General features: G+C 45.4%; 1 protein-coding gene across 1 annotated transcript in view; it reads right to left on the reverse strand.

Moving 5' to 3' along the window:
• nrg1 (neuregulin 1) overlaps positions 1 to 22,622 on the reverse strand; it is a 43,594-nt gene that overhangs the window by 15,905 nt on the left and 5,067 nt on the right. The gene's annotated exons all lie outside the window — the stretch shown is intronic.

A 22,622-nucleotide genomic window follows, 5' to 3' on the forward strand; every position in this document is an offset into this window, starting at 1 on the left:
CCTTATTTAGGTGTAACGCTAATCTGAGATCAAGAATTTAAAAGCGTCTGAACTGGAGCTGCAGCTCGTGAGTGTGTCTGATCCAAACGACCTTTACAAAACATCTGCTAAATACTAGAAGAGACAGGCTATTTCGAGCTATTGATCAGACTGAAGTAAATGCAGGGTCATCGCATTTCACTAAAAAAAGAAAGTGAGTGCACAGGTAGAGCAATATTTCTCAACCAAACAGCTACTTCATTACGCGCATACACAGACCAAAAGATGAGCACCAATGTGTCAATGTTTCAAAGTAGCAATAAACCATCATGCAACGTCACAAGTTAGTTTAAAGCAAGTGACAATTTCAAAATGAAAACAGCTCAGGCAACCTTGTAATTGTCAAACTATTTCATGAAATTGTAAGTCAGACAACATCAAATAGTATCCCTCCATACCTGTAACATTGCGATAATATCTGGATATGTGGAAGCGCATGACTCCGGTGTGTCGACAGTGTTCCCCGAGCACTCTGGACCTCTACCGCCTGCCTCCGCACTTCCCATCTGCAAAACCTCTGCTCATCAACATTTTTAAGTGAGCACCTCTACGGCAGTGTCCTGCACACGTCACGCCTGGCATCGAGTCTACACATCCTCAGTGCAGCGGCGAGCGCACACACTCCTCACACACCGACCAGCGAGACCAACTAGAGCACACACACTCCTCACACACCGACCAGCGAGACCAACTAGAGCGCTCACACTCCTCACACACCGACCAGCGAGACCAACTAGAGCACTCACACTCCTCACACACCGACCAGCGAGACCAACTAGAGCGCTCACACTCCTCACACACCGACCAGCGAGACCAACTAGAGCGCACACACTCCTCACACACCGACCAGCGAGACCAACTAGAGCGCACACACTCCTCACACACCGACCAGCGAGACCAACTAGAGCACTCACACTCCTCACACACCGACCAGCGAGACCAACTAGAGCGCTCACACTCCTCACACACCGACCAGCGAGACCAACTAGAGCGCTCACACTCCTCACACACCGACCAGCGAGACCAACTAGAGCGCACACACTCCTCACACACCGACCAGCGAGACCAACTAGAGCACTCACACTCCTCACACACCGACCAGCGAGACCAACTAGAGCACTCACACTCCTCACACACCGACCAGCGAGACCAACTAGAGCACTCACACTCCTCACACACCGACCAGCGAGACCAACTAGAGCGCTCACACTCCTCACACACCGACCAGCGAGACCAACTAGAGCGCACACACTCCTCACACACCGACCAGCGAGACCAACTAGAGCGCTCACACTCCTCACACACCGACCAGCGAGACCAACTTGAGCACTCACACTCCTCACACACCGACCAGCGAGACCAACTAGAGCCACACACTCCTCACACACCGACCAGCGAGACCAACTAGAGCGCACACACTCCTCACACACCGACCAGCGAGACCAACTAGAGCGCTCACACTCCTCACACACCGACCAGCGAGACCAACTAGAGCGCACACACTCCTCACACACCGACCAGCGAGACCAACTAGAGCGCACACACTCCTCACACACCGACCAGCGAGACCAACTAGAGCGCACACACTCCTCACACACCGACCAGCGAGACCAACTAGAGCGCTCACACTCCTCACACACCGACCAGCGAGACCAACTAGAGCACTCACACTCCTCACACACCGACCAGCGAGACCAACTAGAGCGCTCACACTCCAGACACACCGACCAGCGAGACCAACTAGAGCGCACACACTCCTCACACACCGACCAGCGAGACCAACTAGAGCGCACACACTCCTCACACGCCGACCAGCGAGACCAACTAGAGCGCTCACACTCCTCACACGCCGACCAGCGAGACCAACTAGAGCGCACACACTCCTCACACACCGACCAGCGAGACCAACTAGAGCACTCACACTCCTCACACACCGACCAGCGAGACCAACTAGAGCGCACACACTCCTCACACACCGACCAGCGAGACCAACTAGAGCGCACACACTCCTCACACACCGACCAGCGAGACCAACTAGAGCGCTCACACTCCTCACACACCGACCAGCGAGACCAACTAGAGCGCACACACTCCTCACACACCGACCAGCGAGACCAACTAGAGCGCTCACACTCCTCACACACCGACCAGCGAGACCAACTAGAGCGCACACACTCCTCACACGCCGACCAGCGAGACCAACTAGAGCGCTCACACTCCTCACACACCGACCAGCGAGACCAACTAGAGCGCACACACTCCTCACACACCGACCAGCGAGACCAACTAGAGCACTCACACTCCTCACACACCGACCAGCGAGACCAACTAGAGCGCACACACTCCTCACACACCGACCAGCGAGACCAACTAGAGCGCACACACTCCTCACACGCCGACCAGCGAGACCAACTAGAGCGCACACACTCCTCACACACCGACCAGCGAGACCAACTAGAGCGCACACACTCCTCACACACCGACCAGCGAGACCAACTAGAGCGCTCACACTCCAGACACACCGACCAGCGAGACCAACTAGAGCGCTCACACTCCTCACACACCGACCAGCGAGACCAACTAGAGCGCACACACTCCTCACACACCGACCAGCGAGACCAACTAGAGCGCTCACACTCCTCACACACCGACCAGCGAGACCAACTAGAGCGCACACACTCCTCACACACCGACCAGCGAGACCAACTAGAGCGCTCACACTCCAGACACACCGACCAGCGAGACCAACTAGAGCGCACACACTCCTCACACACCGACCAGCGAGACCAACTAGAGCGCACACACTCCTCACACGCCGACCAGCGAGACCAACTAGAGCGCTCACACTCCTCACACACCGACCAGCGAGACCAACTAGAGCGCACACACTCCTCACACGCCGACCAGCGAGACCAACTAGAGCGCTCACACTCCTCACACACCGACCAGCGAGACCAACTAGAGCGCTTCACTGGACACGTTAGTGTACTTCACTAGTGTAGTGTACTTCAAATGATAAAAGTACAGTCAGATATATAACATTCATGAAATAAAAGGATACTTAAGTGTACTTAAAGAGAGTGTTTACGACTGTTTCTTACACTTAAGCATACTTTTGTAACAATGCGAAATTAAAGGTTTAACTTTAAAGTGCATTTTAAATCATTATGATATAATAATCGTATGTCATGTTCTAAAGATATACAATTATTCTCTTGATTTTAATTTGAACTATAGTGTTATTCAATATTACATTTAAAGTTAACATATGTTAAAGATTAAATGTACTAAATTGCAAAATGTACTTTATCATTCCAAATGTGTAATTACAAATATATTTAAATACATGACACACAGGTATCAATAGAAATGACATTAGTTTACCATAAAAGCCTGTCAGTACCATATTTCAATAGAAAACAGGTATGAAATTTCATATAAAGATGCACAGTAACACTTTAGAATATTGTTCTGTCAAATAATGAGTAACTACACAGGAACAAACGAGTAACACATTACTAACACTTTAGTAACTACTTTTAACTAACAAGAACCTGAATAATGGATTAGTAAGTAACAGCGCTAAGTTTATTGAAAGTAGTTCACTATTAGCTAATGAATAACTACTGTTTTTTCATGCCTCCCAGAGAACTACTATGAACTACTACATACAGGTTCATAATTAATGTGAATAACGGATAATGTATCATAAACTCTAAAGTGAAGATCATGGTAACTCATTAGTAATGAAGTTATTGTGAGCTTTTTGTAAGGTTTTGGATAGTAATTCCTTCCTGATAAATTTGGTAACACTTTACTCATTACTAGTGGGTTACTATGATCTTCACTTTAGATACTGATCCAAATAATCAGTAATTCCTTCAGAAGGATGTCTAGTCCTGTGTGTAGTTATTCATTAATGATGGAACTGTATTATAAAGTTTACCAGATGTACGTATGTCCTAATTAAGTGGGTCAAAAATCACTCTAACATTCAGCTAAATGCATTTAATATAAATTTAAACTATAATACATTTGATTTAATTGTAAATAACATGCAATTACATAACTTAAGTATATTCTTTTAAAGCAAATTATTTCTGTAATATGTACTTTTTTTAAAAGTATGCTTAAGTGCACTTCTTTTTTACAAAGGAAACAGTTTCAGTATCGTTCTGTCCACACACACACACACACACACACATCCGCAATCCTTCTGAATCTGTCACCGTTCTGAGGAAGGGACGTTCAACCCAACCGTGAATTCCTGACCGAGAACCTCCCGAAGTGACTTCATGATCACATACTAATGGCTCTAGTTTCAGCTTTACGCACCAAACCAATTCCACCAGGAAATATTGATAGCCATCTCTAACCACCTCTGACATCGAGTTACTCTCGTTTATGGGCCGGAATCCGTGGCCACATCCGGCCGTCCGGACATCCCTTCCACACGGTCAGTGCGAGACATGAGCCACTGAACGCTGGCGATGATTCAAGGCTAGAATAAAACTCAGCCCTCATCCTGACAGATAATCCAGTTAGTTTGGTTGTGATTTCATAGGTCACAGACCCCATCAGGTGACCACTGAAGCAGGAGACGTTCTGCCTTTGAGCTCAATGTAATTCAATCTTTACCATCCGAACTGCTGATGTTTGAGACAACCAGAACCGCATGAATAATTGACAGCGTAACAGATTGCTTTTGTCCCGTTAATCTAATTGCCGTTTTTCACTCCCATTAAACCTGCAGCATTAGTGATCAGCCACATTTGATCATCCGTCACATAACAACAGCGTTCAGTGTTTTCCGAGGAAGGGAAAGTGACGTGCATTTGCATATGACTGACCATCAGTGCCTGAAAGAAAACGCCTAATGAAAAGACTGTAAGTAGAACGACAAGACTTTAAATAGACACTATTCATGTGACGTTGGCATCTTGGCATCCTGCGCCCACGTTGACGGGCACCTCTGTGAAGTGGAACCGTCATCAAAACAGCAGGAGAACATCTGAGTCTTTTCAAGGTGACAGAAGAGACAGAAGCCTATTCATCAGCTCACGTATGAGCACATCTCAAAGCAGTCAGAGTCTGTCCGCAAGCATGAGTGACGAGCCAAGGAGAGGAGCGAGGAACTGCATTGCTGGGTGAACTTCATGCTTGGACTTGGGTCTTTTTACATGTTAATGAACTGACCTGGTCATAAAGAAGTTTTTGTTAATCTGCAAGTCTATGTTTATAGTTCAGTGGTGTTTGTAGAGATGGTGGTAGTGGTTAAGGATGGGGATGGTAATGTGGAGATGACACATAACAAGTCCATGGACCTTCTGTTATCAAGATCTTAGGGTTAAAACTAGAGATGATGTATCGGCTGATTAAAGCGATTCACTTTCGGCCATCGGACAATTGTTTAAAAACAGCCGATGATCAGTGCCGATCCCATCATATATCCTTATATCCTATCAATCAAAAGGATGTGGAAAGAAAAAAAATTGTATCGGTGCATCTCTAGTTAAAACTAATATGAATATACAGTCAAACCTAAATTTATTCAACACCTTGCTATCCTCACTTACATAAATGCACTATGGTGTCCTGCACCCACTAGTAAAAACATATCAAATTATATATGGTGTCTGAATAATTTTTGACTTGACTGTAATAAAGGAAAGTGCATATCTTTCACTAGTTCATTTTAAATGGTCCTGCAGTGTGACAAACGGATATCTGAAAACATGATTTTTTTTTTCCATGTGTCTCTTAATTACAATGTGATCATAAAAGCGGCATGCATAATGGTGAATAGTGAAGATAAAAAACATGGTAAAACTCGTCACTGGGCATTTGAAGTTTCAAAAAGTATGTGATTGTCTAGTAAGTTTGCAGGCTTGTCTGTCAGTGAGAATAGCTGCAAGACGCAGAGTCTTAAAATAAACGCTCCCTAAAAATAAGGTGCAGACGCACTGCAATGCAGCAGCTCCGGGCTCGCTCTCCACGCCAGCGCTTTCTGCGGCATCGATTTGGTTACATTTCATTTTTTTTGCTGGTGGGAAGAAACCAGAGACGCCAGCTCTGCACAGACTCTGCATCATCATCATCATCATCATCATCATCACTCATGCAGCACCGCCACCTCCTCTGAGCTTCTGCGGGACCAGCAGTTTCTGCTGCGTGAGGAGATCCGGCCGTGCACACACACCCGAGTCGCTCTCTGCACACACACTGAGGCGTACTGTGCTCTTCCAGATCTCAGGTGTATAAACCCAGCGTTCTGCTGACTCATACTGCAGGTCTGGTGTGACTCAGGGAGCGCTGTGTGCTCAAGGCACAGGGTCTCTCACATCTCTATCTTTCAAACAATGCTTTAAAATGTCTGTGATAACAGCCTCTGCGAGGTACAGTACTGCTGTTTGCTGAACGGCTAGAATCAGTTGAACACAGTCCCTGTCAAAACCACAAAATGACCCCCCACCCCTTAATCTATACTTTCAGATCCGTTTCACTGCCAACAAACAGCTATGAGTTGAAACGTTCAGTAATACAACACTCTCTCGTTTTCTTTTGTTGTGGTATTAACATTAAATGGCAGAGAGCAGCGGGTTTATTAGGCTGCTGTCACTTTAAGACCGAATGCACTGATAAGCACTCTATAGCGGTTTGTTCACTGAAGACATAACTGAATGCGTTTAAGTCAAAAAAGTCCCCAAGACGGACATTTTGACATATTTTTGCGTGTATTTGTTTGTTTAAGAGCACACCCGAAGCCCAAAGCAGCCGGTACTCCATCTCGGGTCGCGTGGACAGAAAGCCTCATGTGTTTCACAGCTCAATGCGCTTTCACACGAGACGGTACATGATTCGAATGATCTCGATGTTACGTACGGGTGAGAGCGCACCGCTTTAAAGGACAGGAACAGAAAGCATCATGTTTTCATAATTGTTAGAAGCCAAAATCAAAAACGCAACTAAAACACAGCCCTAAACCCCTCCCGGGAGCCAGGGTGGATCGGGGCCCAACGCAACTTGTGTACTTTGTGCCACACACACAGCATGTTAACACAGGACATAAACTCAATAATCAAACCAATGAAACACAGAGAGGCAACTAAAGCGATAGTTCACACTGTTTTCATTGACTTGGTTCTGTTGCTCGTTTGCATGCAGTTTCATGAGACTGAACGGGGACTGAACTGTTCAAGCTTCAATGCAAAAGCACCACGAAAGTCAGTTCCCGAAGCTTACAAGCATTAAATTGTCACTTTTATTTTTAAAAGAGCAACCGGTACATTATTCAAATGTTCTCCTTTTCTGTATCAGGGAAGAAAGAAAGTCCGGTTTTGAGTAAATGAGGAGAGAATTTTCTCTTTTGAAAGAACTGCCACTTTCAGTTTCCAGAGAGAACTCATTTACTCTCGTCGAACGGGAGAACAAACGGGATCGACACAGCAGAGAAAGCCTAGGATTGCACAAGTCCAGTCTGCCAATGTTAGTTCTGGCGTGGCATGTTTCAGAGAGCTGAGGAAGTGTGTGTCTGATAGCACACACACCTCGCCTCTCTCACAGCTTACCTGATTCACTTCACACATGCCCAGTCACCCGCGAAAGCAATCCCTGTTTATCTGTAACCACGGCAATCACGCGTGTGACGTCTCTCTCAACATAACCAGCGGGAAACTAATGTGTGTCTTGTGCAATGTGTGTAAAGAGCAGAACTCATCGCTTCGGGCGGTGAAAAACGCCAGGATCTCCTGGAGCGGCACGATTGTTCTCTGGGAGTGATTTCCTGTGGACCTGTACCGACATATTACTTTAAAGCGCATTCTTTGAAGGTTTTACGTCAGCAAACCATAGACACTTTAAATTAGAGAGGAAGTTTTTACAAAAGAAGCCGAATGACTAATTCTGAAGCAAACCCTTACAGACAGAGACACTGCATTAGAAGGGTGTTAAACACACCTCAGCGCCCTGATGATTGTGTTTACAGATGTCAGATGGAGAAACACAGCTGTTTCTCATGTTACACTTCATTTCACACTTCATTCACTTTGAAATGTGGCTAGGGATTGCTCATCATAATTAGTAATAATAATATAATTTTTTTGAAGGGCAATCTCAGTTTACTAGTGAATATTTAGCCAATCGTAACCATGACCAGGATGCCTACTTGGAGACGGTTGGACACTAGACCATAATAATCTACAGGATAATAAATGGATGCCCCCAAACGCTTGTGACACTGTCACATTAGAGACATATTTACTGCTCTAATCTATCCAGGACACTGGTATAAAGAGAGCATGGCAAACAAACAAACTATCTAGTGATAGATAGATACCATCACTTTTCTGGAGTGGGGAGTTCCCGCTTGCGGACTCGCCTTAGACACCACTTCAAGCTTTCGGATTATCACTACTATCACTGTTGGACTGTATATATACACTGGTGGACTCTCACATTGGGACGCTTCAACACAGGGATTCTCATGGACTGTTTTATGGTATGGTGCGAAGGGCTTTTAACAGCCTGACTTCTCCTGGGTTTATTGTGCTGTTTTAAAGTCTCTTGTGAAGATTGTAAATACACCGTTCTTATCCACTTTAACCTCAGTTTTGTCTCATTCTTTTAACACCCAATTCCTCACACAGTAAAATCTGACCCCATTTTAACTTTTGTAATCTCAACCTGATTGGCTGAACGTTACACACCTCCTGAAAATAATTAGGAGCATTATATTACTAATTACACGGATTACAACATTGCTGTGATGTTGGCATGTGTACAACCAGGGTGTGATTAGTTAAAAAAACAGAAGACTGGATATTTGAAGGATAATGTCAGCCATCTAACCCAACGATGTGTTTTCTCTTCCTTCCACAGGCTATAGGATAAGTCATTAGTGTCGCACATGTTCTCTATGGCTCGTCCACCAGCTAGACCAGCGTAAACCAGCCTGGATTTCATGCTAGTTTATGCTGGATTTTTCACCAGGGTATATTCACCGTCTCATAGGCCATTCAACCGCAATCTCTGCGATCTCTAGGTATGAATCTGTAGATCTAGAAAATAAACCTGAGCACTGATAATGTGAAGTTTGCCCAGCACAAGTTAAAGTCCTCTGAGATGAAAGCAACATCCAGAGCGAGTGCGAGGTCACATCGGGCTCCAGCCGGCTGAAAGGATTGTCACGCGATCAGTTAACGACTGTCCTGCCTCGGCCACAGCGGGAACACCACTGGGATCATGGGACAGGTGTGTGAGGAAAACCCTTTTGTTTCCAACGTCTTCAAAACAATTACGCGAGATGGAGTAACCCCTACAGCCATGGCTTATTCACGATACAGCACAGCCTCGAGTACCATATTGCTTTTATAAAACGGTTACCACACAATACAAATATTAAAGCTGAAAAATATGTATCTATGCAACTTTAATTAAGTAAAATCACTCAAAGCCTTCCTTCCGCTGGAAAAAATAGTCCCTGTTACATACATTAGATGGCGGCAAAGACTGTCTTTATGAGTGAGTCAGTCAGTAGAGGAGACTTTTACATTGAAAGGACTCAAACTTGTGATCACGGAGACGGAAGACGCAACTGAAAGATGGCTATCGGCACGGGAAACCCCTTAACTGTTAAATATATCGCAGCGGACATTCAAACAGATTGTTTATATTATGAATATAAGACTGATCTGAAGGAAAATGCTATGTCTACTGTAAATGCATGTACACTCGCTTACTTGATCTCTCACAATACTCTACTATACAATGAACAATATCAATGAGATCAAACATGTGTTTAAGTTGCCAAGAGTGGTTGCTAGGGGTGGTGTAGTGATCCGTTGGGTGAAGCGGTCATAGTCGTGTTTTATCGTGAATACCAATCAGAATCAAGGATTGGAACTAGCCATTTCATAAGACCAATTATGGATACTGCGAATGGCTTCCGCATTAAGATCTACAATGAAAAGAGAAGTAAACTGTAAAAAGTAGCTCTCAAATCACATGTGCGTGAACTTGCTGAGCTAATGGATGATTTTGGCAAAGCTGCAGGCGTCCTCCTGACCTACATCAAGAGACCCTAAAGAGACCCTTAAGAGACCACATCGAGACCGAAGCTCAGCCAGGAAGGCGTTAGCCACATCAAGATCACTGCTTACTGGCTCACGCGTCCGGTGCTCTGCTGATGCAGCCGATGTACCCATGATGCCTCAATCCTTTTTCACACAAAATCTAGAGGTATAGTATTTCGATAGACATTCTACTAGGGCTGGGTTGAAAAATATACATTTATCGATTTTAATCAATTCTCATTTTGAAGAACCGATATCGATTCCTAAATCTTTACCAATCTTTACCAGTTTAATCAGTCTATGCTATTTTCAGTTGATGAATACACAAAGCTTTGTAGCGCACCTCCCATCCAATACATCACAGAAAATGCTGAGCTTTGTTACATATGATGTCAAACAAAGTCTCAGCTTTTAAATTCTGTAAATTGTATTACAAAATTCATACAATAAATGCCTCAATTCAAGCCGAGCGCACGTGAACTGTTAATCTCTTCTGCTTTACTAGTTACAGCACCTCATAAACATGAATGAACATGATCAGAAGGAATGTTGAAAGATACAGTACAAATGACTGAAATCTGTATCATGTCACATGTAATCGTCAATCAGTGTTTCAACCGCAGAAAGACGTCAATAACAATGTCACGCATTGTCACATTTACATCTGGAAAGCCATGTAATGACCAAAAACGCGATAGTCAGCTAGAAAAATTATTTTAGAGAGAAGCATTTTGCTAAATATATGCACTATATTGCATATTCATTGTATTTTTTTTTACTTAAACTGTTCTTCAATATTTGATGTATGTTTGCATATGTCATGTTTATATGATCACTATTTAAATGTTTATATTTAAAAAATAAAAAAACGAAACATGTCATTAGAAATGTATTATTATAGCGTCATTATAATAAAAACTTCCTTATGTGTAATTTAAATATAAGTAGTTAATTTTAACCTTTAATATTACAGTGATGCACCAACTGTGGTTCCCTATAGTTTACAGCGTTAGCTGGGAGATATCTTTCCTTGAGGGAGTCTGCCATATCCCTGATAGGCCCCCAATTAATCGATACTGGATCGAATCGTTTCGCAAGCTTGTGATTCGAAATCAAATCTAATCGTGAAATATCCCGTGTCAATGCCCCGCCTACATTCTACTATACAGTAACTTTGCAACTAATTACATGTCAACTAACTCTCAGAGTATTAGTAGGCTGTTATAGGGTTCGGGTTAGTAGAATACGTTTACATGTAGTTGCAAACTTATAGTCAGAAGAATGTGTGTTGAGGAGCATCACAATAAAGAGTTATCAGATATTAAGCAGACAATCTACTAATACTCTAATGAGAGCTAGTTGACATGTACAGGTGAAACTCGAACAATTAGAATATGGTGCAAAAGTTCATTTATTTCAGTAATTCAACTTAAAGCGTGAAACTAATATATTATATAGACTCATTACATGCAAAGTGAGATATTTCAAGCCTTTATTTGTTATAATTGTGATGATTATGGCTTACAGATATGAAACCCTTTTCACAATATTCTAATTTTGACTTTGGGGTTTTCATAAGCTGTAAGCCATAATCATCACAATTATAACAAATAAAGGCTTGAAATATCTCACTTTGCATGTAATGAGTCTATATAATATATTAGTTTCACCTTTTAAGTTGAATTACTGAAATAAATGAACTTTTGCATGATATTCTCATTTTTCGAGTTTCACCAGTAGTTGCAAAGTCTAAAATGAGAGAAAGTCTAAAGTGGACAATCAAATTAAAGTGTTACCAATTTTAGGAGCAAAGTTATACCACCTTCTAAGACCTATCTCAGTTTGGGTTAAGCTTGAGGCATTAACATCCCCTGTGATACGGTGGTGCCGTATCGTCCCGCTGAAACAAGCTCAGCCACAGGATGCTATTTGGTGAGCTTTAAGGTAAGTTAACTGATGTGACATGGCATAACATACAATTCAGTTTCTCTATCAATGCTGGACATTATGAAACAGCCAATCCAATCCAAGAACTATGGCAAGAAATCAACCCAAAGCAACAAGATACTAGATCACTGCTAACGTCTGATATACAATATGATTTCTCTGAAGAGGGAAGGTATTCAACCTAGGCTTTTGTTTCTAGATGATTTAAAGTACAGTACTGCCCTGATTAAACAACTCAAGTCTCGCGTCATGAGTCCCAATAGTAAAGCATAAAGTATTTTCTGATACTAATGCAATTACACACATCTCCTCAGCACAGGCAATTAAATTCAGTAAGTCAACCATGACAATGAGCAAAAACAACACAAAAACCCAGAAAGAAGCGCTGATTCACAAAGAAAAGAAAATATGGACACATTGTTTTATGGTCACAATGGTTAGTAAACTGGAGCTTGTATCATATTTTCAAACTCACAATCAATGAGCATTATGTGTGAAGACCTACTGAGTGACATTGGGCAGGTCATTGTGCTCAGTGTGTGTGTGTGTGTGTCGTTCTCTGTGGGGTTTGAGATGTTCACTGTGAGCTGTTGAAGCAGAAAGGACAAACAAACGCAGGCTCACTGGTGCTGGATCTCTCATGAGAGACACATGTCCTGCGACAGCACACACACAGCACACACACACACAGCACACACAGCACACACACATACAGCACACGTCTCACGACTACACACCACGCCTGAACACTGCACTCTCCGTCTTTAACCATTTCTGTCAGGACCACTATCGGTTATTATATTATAGGTTATTATTTTATCATTTCAAAATGGAACAAACTTCTTTTTGTTTTGGTTGCATCTTTCTTTACAATAAATAACCCTTGCTTTGATGTTTAGTTCTCTAATGTAATGACATGGTTATTGTATAATAAGAGGAAGAATTGAGATGTGTGTAAAGCATATACAGTGACCAGGAGAGAGGCGTGATGGCATGTGTGTGTGTGTGTGTGTGTAATCTCAGATGCTGCTCATTAGCTCTCAAACAGAGGAGGAAAACACACAGAAAGACGTGTGTCATGTGGACGGCTGGGAAATCAGACGCTGCTCTGAGGGGAATGTGATTTCCACACACTCTGCTCAGACACAAACACACGCATGTCCCTCTCTGGCTCAGTGTGTGTGTGTGTGTGTTAATGAGACTCTGAAGGTGATCGTTAGGAAAACCCAGTTCAGCTCTCCACAGATTCGAACATCTCTCAGCACTATTTCTGCTCCATAATTACATACAAAGAAATAAACAGACTATTAGAGATTATGAAGATATGATGCTTCAGATTCAGAAGGATCCGCCATCATGTGACGTTCACACACCTACTGGATGATGAGCCGCTGCTGGCGTAGTGTTTCCGGTCTCGCTGACCTTGTCCATGTGCACTGTAATATAAGACTGATGTGCATCTCACCAATATCATTATGCAGCAGAGACTCATGGGACGTCTGTTCTCAGGAGTGTATCATATATTCGCTGTACCCACAATGCCTTTGGCAATCCATTCAAAGCCTGTTACCATCCACCAAACAAGGTCAGGAAAAGACACATGCGATATCTGCATATTCATGAGGTTTCTTAGCTAGATTTCCTGCAGTCCTTCAGAGGGCCAAATCACACATGGACATATTTATGTTCCTCTGCAGAAACTGATGTGCAGAAGTGTGAGATCCACCATCAGACACCTCGATATCACTGACAGACTGTTGACTTTGTTATCAGTCTCAGATCTATCAGGAGAACAGGTAAAGTGACCAACAACCACAGTTATCTTGTTTCTACTGGATGTTTAAGGGCAACTTGATCTGAAATGAAATGTACATATAAATAACATATCAGCAGAATTTGGGTTAAAGGATTAGTTCACTTTTAAAAAAACTTTTGCTGATAATTTACTCACCCCCATGTCATCCAAGATGTCCATGTCTTTCTTTCTTCAGTCCAAAAGAAATTAAGGTTTTAGATGAAAACATTCCAGGATTTTTCTCCATATAATGCACTTTACTGGCTACCAAACGGTCCAAGGTCCAAAAGACAGTTTCAGTGCAAACTGCAAACTGTTCAAAGGGCTTTAAACGATTCCAGACGATGAATAAGGGTCTCATCAAGCGAAACGATCGTTTCAAGCGTTCATTTCGTTCGTTAAATGAATCAATTGACTCGAAAAAAGATTTCTTCATTTTGATGAACGAGTTCGAACAGGAGAGTCACGAACGTGCATCACAGAACAGAGCAAGGCGAGCATTTGAGCTTATAAAACGTCTCAGGTTACTACTGTAACCATAGTTCCCTGAGAAAGGGAACGAGACGATGCGTCACTTGACGCTTTGGGAACGCCCCCAGCGTGCATGCGTCTGAGCATCAATGTCAACTAGTCCAATGGAAAGAATGAGCGTCACGGGCGGGTGACGTCATGACCAGGAAGGGATAAAGGCTCACCCGGTGAAACGCGGCATTAGCTTCAAAAAGTCGAAGCAAGCCGATCACAGGGAAGCAGGAAGTATGGCAGGGTGACGCATCGTCTCGTTCCCTTTCTCAGGGAACTATGGTTACAGTAGTAACCTGAGACGTTCCCTTTCGAGGGAACTCGCGATGCGTCACTTGACGCTTTGGGAACGAGAATACCCAAACCGCCAGAATTCCAAGTACCTGAGTGTCAGTCTGTTGGAACTAAGCACTAAGCACCTGAGAACCTGGGGCAGCATCCAGGTCCAAACTGTAAAACCTGACGAATGTGAGCGGTGAGGACCAGCCTGCCGCATCACAAACGTCTTGGAGGGAAACCCCAAATAACAAGGCTTTAGAGGCCGCCATACCCCTCGTTGAGTGAGCTCTGACCACCAAGGGACACGGATGGTCAGAGTACTCGTATGCAAGTGCAATAGCCTCGACTATCCACTTGCTAACCGTCTGTTTAGAAGCAGGAAGACCCTTCTTAGGTGATCCAAAGCAAATAAATAACTGGTCGGACTTCCTCATAGACGATGTCCGATGAACATAAGTATCCAGTGCTCGCACTGGACACAAGAGGTTCAGCCTTTCCTGGTCCGCAGATGTAAAAGGAGGAGGACAGAAAGCCTGCAGCACGATAGGCCTCGGAATCAAGGTCGGCACCTTAGGGACGTATCCCTGTTTTGGATATAAGAACGCCTTGACCATCCCCGGTGCAAATTCAAGGCAAGTGGGGGAAACCGAAAGGGCCTGAAGGTCTCCAACTCTCTTAAGGGACGAAATAGCTAGCAGAAAGATAGTCTTAAGGGTAAGAAATTTCTCTGAAACCGAATCTAAGGGCTCGAATGGAGCCCTAGACAGGCCTTCTAGTACTATTGCCAAATCCCAAGCTGGCACCCTAGTGCGAGTTGCAGGCCTCAGCCTCAATGTGCCACGAAGGAAACGTGTAATCAGGGGGTCTCGACCCAACGATGTACCCCCAACCAGGGCGTGGTAAGCCGCAATGGCCGCCACGTAAACCTTAAGTGTGGAAGGACATAAACCTGACGTAAAGCGCTCCTGCAAGAACTCGAGTACTGTGTTCACAGAACAGTTAACCGGATCCCACTGATGTCGGTGACACCATACAGAAAAAACTTTCCATTTCAGCGCATATAGTTTCCTAGTAGCTGGAGCTCTGGAGCTTAGGATGGTCTCAGCAGCCTCAGCTGAGAGACCACTCTCTATGAGTTGGGCCCCCTCAGAGGCCAAACCCACAGGTTCCAAATCTCTGGTCGAGGGTGAAATATTGTGCCCCCGGCCTGAGACAGAAGGTCTCTCCTGATCGGGATCTCCAAGGGAGGACCGTCTAAGAGATGGATCAGGTCCGCAAACCAGATCCGACTCGGCCAGCGTGGTGCTACAAGCAGTAGGCTTATTCCGTACTGGCGGACTCGTTCCAGAACTCCTGGGAGCAGAGCAACAGGGGGAAATGCGTACAGACGTAGCCTCGGCCACGTCTGCACCATAGCATCCAGCCCCAGGGGGGCTGGGTGAGTAAGGGAGAACCAAAGTGGACAGTGCGTCGTGTGCTGAGACGCAAACAGATCCACCTCTGCTTGGCCGTAAAACTCCCAAATTTTTTCCACCGCCTCGGGGTGGAGTCTCCAGTCCCCTGGCCTCAGCTCCTGCCTCGACAGGATGTCTGCCCCCACATTCTGGTCCCCAGGAATATACACTGCCCTCAGGGAGAGTACCTTCCCCAGAGACCACAGGAGGATCTGGTGCGCCAGTTTGCAGAGCGGACGCGACCGCAGACCCCCCTGACGGTTCAGATAAGAGACCACTGATGTGTTGTCTGTTCGTACAAGCACATGATGGCCCCTCAGGTCTGGGAGAAACTGTCTCAACGCATTGAAGACAGCCATCATCTCCAGGCAATTGATGTGCCACGAAAGATGATGACTTTTCCACAGACCCTGAACCGAGCGGCCTTCCATTACCGCTCCCCAGCCGGTGAGGGAAGCATCTGTCGAGATCGTAACTCGATGGCAGAGAGCTCCCAACACCGGACCCTGGGTTAAGAACCAGTGTTTTTTCCATATAACCAAGGCACGAAGGCATCGCCGCGTGATCTTGATCATACGAAGTGGGTTTCCCCTCGGGGAGAACCCCCTGGTCCTGAGCCACCACTGCAAAGGTCTCATGTACAGCAGGCCAAAAGGAATCACGTTGGACGCTGCCGCCAAGAGACCCAACAGTCTCTCGAACTGTTTCACAGTGCGTGACTGGCCCAGCTTTAGCTCTTTGGTGGCTGTCAGGATAGCAGCTACACGAACGGGCGATAGAGTGGCCCGCATCGTCACTGAATCCCATACCACACCAAGGAAAGTGGTTCTCTGTACTGGAGAAAGAACACTCTTCTTGGCGTTGAGCCTCAACCCCAACATCTGCATATGGGCGAGAACGACACCTCGGTGCCGAACCGCCAACTGCTCTGATTCCGCCAGAATCAGCCAGTCGTCGATGTAGTTCAGAATACGTATGCCCTGAAGCCTGAGAGGGGCTAGAGCTGCATCCACGCATTTCGTGAACGTGCGGGGTGATAAAGCTAGACCGAAAGGAAGAACCCGATATTGGTATTCTTTGCCCCCGAAAGAAAACCTTAGGAACTTCCTGTGCTGAGGGAGGATGGAGACATGGAAGTAGGCGTCCTTCAGATCTATCGTGACAAACCAGTCCTCGGATCTGATTTGAGTCACGATCTGTTTGAGTGTTAGCATCTTGAACTTGAGTTTCTGTACTGAACGATTCAACAGACGAAGATCTAAAATGGGACGCAACCCCCCATCCTTTTTTGGAACAATGAAATAACGGCTGTAAAAACCCGACTCTCTGTCGGGTGAGTACACCTGTTCTATAGCTTCCTTTGCTAACAGGGCCTTTACCTCTTGCTCCATTACCAGAGCCTGCTCGGGATGCACCACTGTGGGCAGCACCCCGTTGTAACGAGGAGGACGAGAACCAAACTGGATTCTGTATCCTTTCTCTACAATCTGCAGGACCCAATGAGAAATATTCGGCAGAAGCTTCCACGCTGCCAGAAAATTTACTAAGGGAACCAGCCTCTCGAGGCTGGTCTCTGGTGTTATCGAGACAGCCAATTCCGGAGCCTGAAACATAATGGCAGGAACTACCTGAACTGGCCGCTCTAAGGCCCCCCTCAGAGGGCGCGAAACCGATGCTGTGCCGCAGCATAGCATCAGCGACTCGCTGGAGACCGCTGCGCCCTGAAGCACCAAGGGTGGCAGGGTTGGCAGAACGGTCTCGTGAGGACCCCGAAATGGAACGGGCACCGTATAATGAGGTGTACACCGCTCCACTTCGGTCGGGGCTGTCCTCACAGGCCTGATGCATGAACATCAGGACCTTTTTTTTTTTTGAACCGAAGTCTTCTTCGCCTGAAGAACGGTCCTCAGATCCGGCTTCGACTTAGAAGACTTCGGTTGAGAGGGTTGCGTCCGTCTCCAGTCTCTACGCGGAGGTGCACGAGACGCAACACTCTCTTTCTGATGCACACGATATGATGAGCTCGACGGCTGGGGCTGCTCACGCCCAGCAGTCCCAGGGGGCTGGACCCGGCGAGGGAGAAACTTTTTAAAAACGTCCGCTTGCTTCTTTGACTCCTGAAATCTCTCGACGACCGCGTGGACTGCGTCGCCGAAGAGACCAGAAGGTTCAAGCGGAGCATCTAATAAAAAAGCTCGATCTTTTTCTTTAATATCAGACAGATTTAACCATAAATGTCTCTCAGTAGCTACCAAGGCTGCCATAGACCGCCCAATTGCTCTGGCGGTCTCCTTAGTAGCCCTGAGAGAAAGATCGGTAGCCCGACGAAGTTCACGAATATCGTCATGACTGACTCCCTCACTACTATCCAGATCCCCCAGCAGGTCAGCTTGATAAGCCTGGAGCACTGCCATAGTATGCAGACATGCTCCAGCTTGACCTGCTGCCGTATAAGCTTTGCCCACTAACACCGAAGTGGCTTTAAGCGGTCTAGTGGGCAAAGCCGAGGCTTTCAGAGACGATGCAGGACCAGGGGAAAGATAACTGGCTAAATTCTCTTCCGCCTGGGGCATCGCCTCATAACCATACTCTTTCAGCCCTCTTATTCTCGAATAAGTGTTAACATGAGGGCTGAAAAGACGTGATGAATATGGTTTATCCCACGATTTAGAAATTTCTTTGTGCAAATCGGGAAAAAATGGAAGCCCTCGTGGTGGAGATAATGTGGTGGAAGATAAAAAGCGCTCATCTAATTTGCTTTTGGGACGAGCGCCCTTCTTCTCAGATGGCCATTCAATATTTAACTTCTCTACAGCCCGCGACATAACATCCACCAGCTCATCATATGCTGGGGAAATAAATTGTGAATCTCTTTCCCCCATGTGTGTGCTTACACTCTCCACACTCATCGCATCAACCTCCTCGGAGGAAGAGCAATAAAGTAATGGAGGGCTCTCTCCCCGGGCGGAAGAAACCGCAGAGCGTGCTTCCGACACCGGGGAGAGAGCACTGGATCTCTCGGGTAAGGAAGGAGAAAGAGCCCTCGGACCCGTCTCCAACCCCTCCGAAAGATCCTTTTGCGATCCCCAGGAATGCATTCTCCGCGCTGCCTCAGCAGACGCGGGTCCTGATCCCTGTGGATCGCGAGCCTGCCCACTCTCTTTATCAAAGAGTGACAGGCGAGAGCGGAGCATGCGAAGCGGTAACATCTCACAATGCTGGCACTCAGCCCCCTCGAAGGCTGAGACCGCATGCTCCACTCCCAAACAAACGACACAAAGCTCGTGTGTGTCCCCACCCGTTAAATAACGCGGGCAGGGAGAAGCACACTGTTTGTACACTTGTTTAGTTTCCATCCTTTTCCGCAACAGACAACAGTAAATAGACAGAGACAAAATGACACAGATCGCTTGCTGAGACACAGAAGCTAATGCCGCGTTTCACCGGGTGAGCCTTTATCCCTTCCTGGTCATGACGTCACCCGCCCGTGACGCTCATTCTTTCCATTGGACTAGTTGACATTGATGCTCAGACGCATGCACGCTGGGGGCGTTCCCAAAGCGTCAAGTGACGCATCGCGAGTTCCCTCGAAAGGGAACTTAAACTTTGTTATTTCTTTTTTAAATGAGCGATCGTTTCGCTTGATAAGACCCTTATTCATCGTCTGGAATCGTTTAAAGCCATTTGAACAGTTTGCAGTTTGCACTGAAACTGTCTTTTGGACCTTGAACCGTTTGGTGCCCAGCAAAGTGCATTATATGGAGAAAAATCCTGGAATGTTTTCATCAAAAACCTTAATTTCTTTTCAACTGAAGAAAGAAAGACATGGACATCTTGGATGACATGGGGGTGAGTAAATTATCAGCAAAAGTTTTTTTAAAAGTGAACTAATCCTTTAATGACTTAAAGGAGTGTGTACTATAAAGACAAATCTTCTGGACAAATCTCTGCCAAGTTCAAATGCACTCTTTGTATTCGTGCTGATCTCATCTTCTAGAAAAGTCTACATTTAAACTGTCATGTGGCATGACCATCAAATTAACAGTAATAAAATATTTTCCTACACCTTGAATGTATGTGAGTGAACACATCTTCATTTTTTTAAGTGTGTGTGTGTGTGTGTGTGTGTGTGTGTGTGTGTGTGTGTGTGTGTGTGTGTGTGTGTGTGTGTGTGTGCGTGCATGTGTGTGTGTGTGTGTGTGTCTAACAATGTGCAAAGGTGTGCTGCTCAAATTTTGACAGGAAAAATGGCTGCAAATGATGTTGATGAAAAACGTTCAGCTAAAATCTAACGCAGGGACATTTGTGAGGCATAAGCTGATGACTTGAAGACTTTAAGGACAGATGTCCAGCATATATTATCAGAAGACTGTAATTGATGTGCTGAGTCACTGGATCGAACGGGCCATTAGAGGGTTCTGTTCGGGACGGCACCGTTGCCTTCCTCATAACTGCCAGATGCCACTTCATTCCAGCGTAATTAAATCAGAGATGTTTGCCTCAGCTGGTCTCTCTCCATTACAGTAATGAATTCATCAACCCCACGGCCCCCTTTCGCAATCACATCTCTATACACGGTTTGGATTTAGATTTGGGTTTGGTGTAGGAACGGAAGGGGTTAATAACACTCTGTGATCAATGCGATGTGAATTATCCAAATGAAACTTTCCATTTACGTTAGACTAAATGCAACACAGCTCTTCTGAGATCCTGCGATGGGCTTGATGGAGATGGAGAACTCATTGGTGTGTTTGAGACACGTTTTTGCCGTGTCCTGGGGTGTTGTGTGTGTGAGACGTCTGCTGAGACTTTATGAGCTTCATGAAACATTTCAAAGCAGTACAGATGGGCCTCGAGGGACAGGGAACGGCTGAGAGACAGCTAATAAAAGATGATGTATGCTTACATGCTGCATGCTATTATAGCACATTATCCCCATTGTCCATTCACACTTATGAGCACAGGTAAAGATGCATTTATAATTTGGGTCCAGCCTTTGGGTAACGCTCGCTATACCACTGGTTCTCAGATGGTGGGTCGCACTCAGCAGCGAAACATTCATGCCATTCATGTCATAAATTTTGGATTTTAAAGGTATACCCATAGACAGTAAAAGAAATGGACACAGCGACCCCATAGACTTCAACGGAGAAAAGTGAAGCCCATTAGAAGCATCTCTTCCTGATGGCGGAGCGACTGCGCAGACTCACACTGAGCTTGACGACGTAGATGTGACGTGAGCCTGTCTGACAGCTGTAAGTCTTCTAGTAGCTGTGCCAAGAGGAATCTGAATCATTCCCTTCCGAATCTCTTAGAGACGGAGAGCGTGAGTATTAGCTGTCTATGAGCAGCAGGAGCAACTTTATGACTCACTATGGGCTTCTCCATCGACTTTATGCCTCCACGTCTCCCCGATTGACATGAGCTTCTCCTCCTGTCTATACGGTAATTTCTCTACTGTGCGACAGAGAGTCGCGTGTTATGACGCAATCGTTAGCCTATTTTTACAAAACCGGCTTCTACGGGGCCATAACGTAAGATACAAGGTAATGGAGCCTTTTATACATTGTCGTGTTTCTTTAGAAATAAACAATGGACAAACGGAGTCTTTAAACGCCTCAGATGTAAAGTTATTTGCTGTCGAAGTGACGCCAAAATGAATGGGAGTCAATGGGATGCTAACAGCAGGTGAAGGCTTGCTAGCCAATGGCGGCCCCCGGGGAGACTTCAGTCTCCGGCTGGAGGATTACCCCCTTGGGTACACCAAATAACTTTTGGCCCACTAGTGGTTGAAAAACAAACTGCATGCATTTTGGGGAAGAACATTGTTTTGGTTGTGCTTTGGCTCTGCGTGACTGTGCGGATGAATATGATTATCCTACCGCTCATAAAACATTCACTACTAGGCTTACGAGATATAACCAGTGTAGATGGAAAGGATCTTAAGCTGACTAACTGTAGACGTTACTGTAGCTTTACCCATTTATACACACGGTACTTGCTTGAAGATAAATTCCAGCACAGCAACAACAACCATAATGAAATGATCTTGACAAAAGATAATGCTGTACAGTGAACTCTGTCAGAGAGCTGCATATGACAGGTTATCTGTTCAGGAAAACACCTCACTCTCCGGTGGAGTAATGAAACACCATCATCTCCATCCCACTTTTACAACAGTTCAAACCCCTCAGTTCTCTCCATCTCCTAAAGCCGAGCTGATGCTGACTCTTGCTTTATCACGAGCTCCGTCTCGTTCTCTTTTCTCCAGCAGACTCTCCTCTGTTCGCCGTTTGTTTAAACGGGGGATTCTCTGGAGCTTGGAGATTTAGCGGCTCCATGTCAATCTTTCTCACTCGTTGTGACTACTAACCCCTGCCACTCACACACACACACAACACGACACGACACGCGTCAAAGCAGCCGGAGCAACTTTACTCTATTTACGGATATGACGACGAGACACACACAGACGAGAGACGTTTGTACACCAAAACCCTCCTGACAAGTCTAACA

The sequence above is a fragment of the Rhinichthys klamathensis genome, unplaced genomic scaffold (genome assembly GCF_029890125.1).
Source record: "Rhinichthys klamathensis goyatoka isolate OS25496 unplaced genomic scaffold, OSU_Roscu_1.1 h1tg000236l_1, whole genome shotgun sequence".
Lineage (NCBI taxonomy): Eukaryota > Metazoa > Chordata > Actinopteri > Cypriniformes > Leuciscidae > Rhinichthys > Rhinichthys klamathensis.